Source organism: Bos grunniens, chromosome 15 (genome assembly GCF_055505025.1).
Source record: "Bos grunniens cultivar Pamir isolate PY7600 chromosome 15, Bosgru_T2T1.0, whole genome shotgun sequence".
NCBI lineage: Eukaryota > Metazoa > Chordata > Mammalia > Artiodactyla > Bovidae > Bos > Bos grunniens.
In genome coordinates, this window is record NC_141179.1 from 1,106,633 (window position 1) to 1,115,147 (window position 8,515).

Consider the following 8,515-nt stretch of genomic DNA (forward strand, 5'->3'; position numbering starts at 1 on the left):
AACAACCAGTAACATAGTTTTTCCTAAAGGCAATTAAATATTTTCATATTTACCTGATAAGGTCCATCAGAAACTGTTAAACTTTTCAACTTCCCTTTCAAATCTTTATTTTGTCTCTTATAAAGTAGAGAGCAATAATAAACAGAGCAGAAGAAAAGAACACATGAATTTCTCCTAGGTTTATGGTCTGGGGAATCAGGCATATTCTTACCCATATTAAATGACAATTTGCCAAGCTTTCACTCATCATCTAATAGATTTCAGACACTGCAGACATCGTGTCAGGCACCATGGTTAGTGAGAAAACACAATTGAATAGTTTATGTATTTTGGTTGCTACCAGGTGGAGTGTGTCATCAGTGAATTCTGCATATTTCCCAAAACCCTCTGCTTGCAATAAATTTTATTGACCATGTCTTCCTTTCCAGTTAGAGCTGAGGGTTCAAATGTAAATTCTCATGAAAAAATAAGTAACTCTTACCTGTGTGTGGCACCTGTCACCTTACAAGATACAAGATGCACACCTAAGAATTAAATACAAGTTGTAACCTGACAGAGGAGGGCTTAGAAACACGGGGCACTGAGATACTAAGTAGAGGTACATGGAGCTGGAACCAGAATGAGAATCCAGGTCTCATGGAGATAGCCCAGTGTTTTCACAGTAAACTACAGATCATGTGTTGCCCTATAGGTAATTTACAGGTTACAAGTACAAGGTGTCTGAAGAGATGGACAGCATCACGGAGAAAATAAGAAAGACATAAAACAAGTACTGGAGCAAAGTGCCAAGGACATTTCCACAGCTACAGTGACTGCTCTGTCTGTGTTCTAAGAAATTCAGACTATCATGCTATCATGATTAATAGGTACAATTCTCAATTCCTTTGTAGGTAATTCAGGACCCAAGAACATATTGCTTCTTAAATGGAGCTTCTCACATCTCCCAACATGACTAAATTTCTTCTCTTGGGATTCACACAGAATCTACAACTGCAGAAAATACTCTTTGTTGTCCTTTTGCCCATGTTTCTATTCACTGTGCTCGCCAACCTGCTCATCGTCATCACCATCTCCCTCAGCCCCACACTTTCAGTTCCCATGTACTTTTTCTCACTCACTTGTCCTTCATAGATGCCATCTTCACCTCTGTCAGCACCCCGAAATTGATCACCGACCTGCTGTACCAGAGGAGAACCATCTCCAGGGGTGGCTCCCTGACTCATCTCTTTCTAGAGCACTTCCTGGGAGGAGTAGAGGTTATTGTCCTCAGTGTCATGGCCTATGATCGCTACGTGGCCATCTGCAAGCCTCTGCACTACACGACCATCATGTGACAGGGGCTCTGCCAGCTCCTGGTGGTGGTGGCCTGGGTTGGGGGGATCCTGCATGCCACTTTGCAGATTCTTTTCATGGTAGACATGACCTTCTGTGGCTCAAATGTCATTGATCACTTTATATGTGATTTCATCTCATTATTAAAACTTGCCTATACCCACACCTACATGCTTGGAATCATGGTGGCAGCTAACACTGGGGCCATGTGCTTGCTCATTTTTTCCTGCTCCTCATTTCCTACACAGTCATCCTGAGCTCCCTGAAATCACATGGCTCTGAAGGACAGCACAAGGCCCTCTCTACATGTGGCTCACACTTTACAGTAGTGGTTCTCTCTTTGCCCCTTGTATATTCACCTACATGTGTCCTGTGGCCACCTATCCTGTGGACAAGTGGGTGGCTGTATTCTTTGCAGTCCTCACTCCCATGCTAAATCCTATCATTTACACAGTGAGAAACACAGAGGTGAAAATTGCCATGAGAAATTTTCTGAAGAGAAGAGTAACTTAGGCTGTTTGTGAAGCCAAGAAAGAAATGATTTGTATACATAGGGAGGGTTGTACCAGTTGTGAATTATTATAGAAAGTAAGAAATTTTGCTGATTATTGACAGATAAAAAGGCCCAGAAACTATATGTTGAGGCACACTATATGTTGAGGCACCCTAGTGAGGCACATTTTAGGCATTTTGTTAACTTTTAATGTACTATTTGAAAACTTCAAGGTTCATGTTTATAACTTCAGATTAGGCAATGGAAACAACTATAAACCCCAGGTTTGATGATTGTAGAGTATGTTTTTCTTCACTGTCCTACATCTGCTTCACTAAATTCTTCATATATGTCTTTTGGATGAAATTGGCTTTTCTTTAGGATATTGATCTAAGAACTTTGTCTATTTTTGTTTAAAGTAAATTAGGAATAGAAATTCTTTGCCAGATGCACTGGGAAGTAATAGTTAAGTGAAAGAATCAGAGCTATTATTTTTTTTGTACTATGAATAATCATAAAAGCAAGAGTCAACTGCATAGAGAGGAAAGAATAATTCACAATCTGAATGTTTTCTTGGCACAAGGAATAAGCCATAGATTTTTGAAATTATTCTTCATTTCCTCCATTTTTAAATATCCTTATGGCTCATCTACTTTTTTTAATATATGAAAAATCTTTGATAGCAAGAATTGAGAGTCATTTGATACAAGGGTTGCCATCTTTTATTATGTCTCAACAAAAAAACATGATTATGTTTCAAAGTTACTGCTCTGGAGAACCTTGAAAATAAGAAATTCATCTACTTTAAATATCCTTGTGTACTGAAAACCTGTGTAAAAAGTTTGTTTGTGTGTTTTTGTTATTTTTAACCCAGGTCTCTGAAGCTGTTACATAAATTTACATTAAATTAGCACTTCATTATCTACAGCATATTCACTTCAGTTGATTTATCCATTTACTAAACTGTTAGCTTCACTAACAGGTATACAGATTTTATTGTCATTGTTTAGTCCCTAATTTGTGTCAGGCTCTTTGCAAATCATCTGTCTATGGGATTTTTAGGCAAAAATACTGGAATGGGTTGCCATTTCTTTCTCCAGGTGATCTTCCCTATCCAGGAATTGAGCCCATGTCTCCAGCATTGGCAAGTGTTTTTTGTTTGTCTGTTTGTTTTTAATTCACCAGGGAGGCAATACTAGTTTTACAAAGAAGCAAATTAAAGCCAAAGTGGATTACTAATTTACTTGCCTGGCCTGATACATGTTTACCCCATTAGTGTGTCAGGAACTATTACTGAAATTCAGCTCTCTCTAAAATATTTCAGCTAGAAACTTCCCATTCAAGTCTTAAAACTCAGTTTTACTTTCTTTCAAGTAAACAGAGTTGTCTGTGGTATGTTTAGGTCTACTAATGAGAAAATCATCTGCTGTCTAAATGATTCACTTTATCCTTCAAGAAGATGGTGTCAAATGCTATAGCCTTGTCTCAAATGTAGGAATACATTTCAGCACTACAAGATTCTTATTCTTTTTGAAAGTTCAATTTACTTCAATTATAAAAATGTATAATATCATATATGAAATGAGTCGCCAGTCCAGGTTCTATGCACGATACTGGATGCTTGGGGCTGGTGCACTGGGATGACCCAGAGGGATGGTACGGGGAGGGAGGAGGGAGGAGGGTTCAGGATGGGGAACACATGTATACCTGTGGTGGATTCATTTTTATATATGGCAAAACCAATAAAATATTGTAAAGTTAAAAAATAAAATAAAATAATAGAAAAAATGTCCAACATTACTACGGTAATGGAATTTTTTTTAAGCAAAAATCTTCACATTTCTTTTATTTTTTTTATTTTTTTATACGATTTTTTAAATTTTATTTTATTTAACTTTACAATATTGTATTGGTTTTGCCATATATCAAAATGAATCTGCCACAGGTATACATGTGTTCCCCATCCTGAACGCTCCTCCCTCCTCCCTCCCCATACCATCCCTCTGGGTTGTCCCATGGAGTATTACTCAGCCATTAAAAAGAATATATTTGAATCAGTTCTAATGAGGTGGATGAAACTGGAGCCTATTATACAGAGTGAAGTAAGCCAGAAAGGAAAACACCAGTACAGTATACTAAAACATATATATGGAATTTAGAAAGATGATAACAATAACCCTGTATATGAGACAGCAAAAGAGCCACTGATGTATAGAACAATCTTTTGGACTCTGGGAGAGGGAGAGGGTGGGATGATTTGGGAGAATGGCATTGAAATATGTATAATATCACATTTATTTTCTATTAATGAAAACAAATACTAACATTGGTCTTCACAAAGCAAAGAGTCTAAGGTGAATTTTCAAAAATGAGGGGACACCTGTAATGATTCTCTATACCCATGGAAAATACCAGGTCATCCTACTTACTACAACACTGTTGATAAATCAGAGCTTCTCTGAATAAGATACTCCAACTCATGGTTTCTTCTCACAAATGTCACCTTCTCAAGTTCAGTGGTCAACTGGAGCTCTTTCTTTCATAATTTGACCACACAGCAATGTCCGAGCATGGTACTAGTCTGACTGTGTTTACTAAATGATGCAAGGCTGTCTCCACGAGGCGAGAATATACCATGAAGAAAAGAGTGTCTCTTAAACAGCATCTCTTATGCCATATACAAAATAAACTCTAAATGGATTAAAGACCTAAATGTAACAGCGGATACTGTAAAACTTCTGTAGGAAAACTCAGGTAGAATACTCTGACACAAACAGCGGCAACACTTTTTTTGGAACCATCTCTTAAATCTGACTTTGTTTTATGGCTATAAAGAGTAGAAAGCTTTTTGTAATCCAAATTAGAGCCTGGTTGTTTCCAAATTTCTCTTCTTTTTTTGGCAGGATTTGAATCCCATTTATTGTCCCAAAAGAAAAGCATTTGTAGGAATTTCCACTAAGTCTTTTCTGTGTAGTTTTTAGAATTGGCCCATATCTTTAGTGAAAAGAGCACCTAAAATTCAGGGTTTAGTTCCTGGCTTTTCAAAATATTGGTTCCACAAAACACTGAGTATTTGGTATTTCTCTAATGCTTTAAAACACATACATTTTATATCTTCTTTGCTCTTCTGGTATATCACATTGAAATACTTATTGCAAGACCACCATTCATTCTTCTCTAGGTCACAAATACTATCACTTCATTTCAAGTTTGAGAATAGTTGTGGCTTATATGGAATTACTACGAATTATTACATATTTTTAGGCCCTATGTCAGCTATGTATTGAAAACATATTGAACATACAAATTTTGTTCCTGGGCTTTTGAAGATACCACAAATCTAGTGACTTATTTTACTTCATTCAGATAAGCAGAAAAAATGAGTTGTTCCTTGCATTCAGGTGGAAGGGTTATAGAGACTTTTACCTGTAAGCATTTTAGTTCTCTATCAATGAGTCATAATTTAGTCTACAGAACAGAGATTAGCTCAAGATTGTGGAGCAGAGGAAGTGAGTTCACCCCTTCTCATGTAAACAATAAAATCACAGCCAGCAGCTGAACAACCATATACCACCCTCCCCCCAAAAAAATGCTGGAACCTACCAAAATAGATACCCTACATCCAAAGGCAAAGAAGAAGCCACAATAAGATTGTAGGAGAAGCACAGTCATGATTAAATCAAATTCTATACCCACCTGGTGGGCAACCTACAAATTAGAAAGCAATTTTACTACAGAATTTCTGCCACAAGGAGTGAAAATCTTGAGCCCTCTGTCAGGCTCACCAGGCTGGATGTCCAGCACAAGAGTAGGAGCCCCTAGAGGATCTGTCTTTGAAGGCAAGCAGTGTTTAATCACAGAAATTCCACAATGACGAAGGTAGCAGAAACCACACTCTTGGAGGGTACACACATGGTTGTGTACATATTAAGATTTGGGGAGAAAAAGAAACAATGGCATTCCAAGAGACGGGGCCAGACCTACTTTCTAGTATTGAAAACTGCAGAAGCAGAGTATTTCTTCAGCTCATGGTAGGGACAAAGATGATGGCAGTGGCAAATCTGGAGACCACTCATTGGTATGAACCTTTCTGGAAGCCACCATTAGACCCACTCTCCACCTATAGACTCCTTTGCTGGATACCTCAAGAAAGCAACCAACAGGATGGGAATACAGATCCACTCAATATCAGACAGGCTTCTCATAGAAGTCCAGAGCACAACCCTGTCCACCAGAGTGAAAAGACCCAGCTCACCCATCAGTATACAAGAACCAGTCCCTCCCATCAGGAAGCCTACATAAGCCACTTAAGACAGCCTCATCCACCCGAAGGCAAAGGGGCAGAAATAAGAACTACAGACTGCAGCCTGTGGAACTGAAACAAAATTCACAGAAAGTTAGAGAGCATGAGAGCACATGGCCCAGATGAAAGAACAAGATGAAATCCAAAAATAACAACTAATTCAGTTCAGTTGCTTAGGTATGTCTGACCCTATGCGACCCCATGAACTGCAGCATACCAGGCCTCCCTGTCTATCACCAACTCCCAGAGTCCACCCAAATCCATGCCCATTGAGTTGGTGATGCCATTGAACCATCTTATCCTCTGCCGTCCTCTTCTCCTTCTGCCCGCAAGCTTTCCCAGCATCAGGGTCTTTTCAAATGAGTCAGCTCTTCGCATCAGGTGGCCAAAGTATTGCAGTTTCAGCTTCAACATCAGTCCTTCCAAGGAACACCCAGGACTGATCTCCTTCAGAATGGACTGGTTGGATCGCCTTGCAGACCAAGGAACTCTCAAAGATCTTCTGCAACACCACAGTTCAAAAGCATCACTTCTTAGGTGCTCAGCTTTCTTTATACTCCAACTCTTATATCCATACATGACCACTGGAAAAAACATAGCCTTTACTAGATGGGCCTTTGTTGACAAAGTAATATCTCTGCTTTTTAATATGCTATCTATCTTGGTCATAACTTTCCTTCCAAGGAGTAAGGGTCTTTTAATTTCATGGCTGCAGTCACCATCTGCAATGATTTTGGAGCCCCCAAAAATAAAGTCAGCCACTGTTTCCCCATCTATCTACCATGAAGTGATGGGACCGGATGCCATGATCTTAGTTTTCTGAATGTTGAGTTTTAAGCCAAATTTTTCATTCTCCTCTTTCATTTTCATCAAGAGGCTTTTTAGCTTCTCCTCACTTTCAGCCATAAGGGTGGTGTCATCTGCATATCTGAGGTTATTGATATTTCTCTGGGCAATCTTGATTCTAGCTTGTGCTTCTTCCAGCACAGCATTTCTCATGATGTACTCTGCATATAAGTTAAATAAGCAGGGTGACAATATACAGCCTTGACATACTCCTTTTCCTCTTTGAAACCAGTCTGTTGTTCCAAATCCAGTTCTAACTGTTGCTTCCTGACCTGCATACAGGTTTCTCAAGAGGCAGGTCAGATGGTCTGGTATTCCCATCTCTTTAAGAACTTTCCACAGTTTATTGTGATCCACACAGTCAAAGGCTTTGGCATAGTCAATAAAGCAGAAATAGATGTTTTTCTGGAACTCTCTTGCTGTTTGATGATCCAGCAGATGTTGGCAATTTGGTCTCTGGTTCCTCTGCCTTTTCTAAAACCAGCTTGAACATCTGGAAATTCATGGTTCATGTATTGTTGAAGCCTGGCTTGGAGAATTTTGAGCATTACTTTACTAGCATGTGTGATGAGTGCAATTGTGCAGTAGTTTGAGCATTCTTTGCCATTGCCTCTCTTTGGGATTGGAATGAAAATCGATGTTTTCCAGTCCTGTGGTCACTGCTGAGTTTTCCAGATTTGCTGGCATATTTACTGCAGCACTTTCACAACATCATCTTTTAGGATTTTAAATAGCTCAACTGGAATTCCATCACCTGTACTGACTTTGTTCATAGCGATGCTTTCTAAGGCCCACTTGACTTCACTTTCCAGTATGTCTGGCTCTAGATGAGTGATCACACCACCGAGATTATCTGGATTGTGCAGATATCTGCACAGTTCTTCTGTACCACCTCTTCTTAACATCTTCTGCTTCTGTTAGGTCCAAACATTTCTGTCCTTTATTGAGCCCATCTTAGTATGAAATATTCCCTTTGTATCTCTAATTTTCTTGAAGAGATCTCTAGTCTTTCCCATTCTATTGTTTTCCTCTATTTCTTTGCATTGATCGCTAAGAAAATCTTTCTTATCTCTCCTTGCTATTTTTTGGAACTCTGCATTCAAATCGGTATATGTTTCCTTTTCTCCTTTGCTTTTCACTTCTCTTCTTTTCATGGCTATTTGTAAGGCCTCCTCATACAGCCATTTTGCCACTAAGTGCAGTGGAAATACGCAATTTATTGAAAAAATAAATCGTAGCAATGGTAGGGAAAGTGATCCTACATCTCAGAAAGAGAATGGAGGCATGAATTGAGAAGCCTGCAAGAAATATTTAATAAAGACATACAAGAACTAAAGAACAAAGAAACAGAGATGAACAATAACTGAAATGGCAAATATCTTAGAAGGAATCAATACCAGAATAATTGAGGCAGAATAGATAAATAACCTGGAAGACAGAATAGTGGAAATTAGTGCCATAAAATAAAGAAAAAAAAAAACTGAGAATAAATCAAGACAGTCTAAGAAACATCTGGGACAACATTAAATGCACCAACATTT

General features: G+C 38.6%; 1 pseudogene; it reads left to right on the plus strand.

Moving 5' to 3' along the window:
* The first annotated feature begins 924 nt into the window (after window positions 1–924).
* Window positions 925–1,845, plus strand: LOC147357223 (olfactory receptor 4C13-like; annotated as a pseudogene).
* Window positions 1,846–8,515: the final 6,670 nt, after the last annotated feature.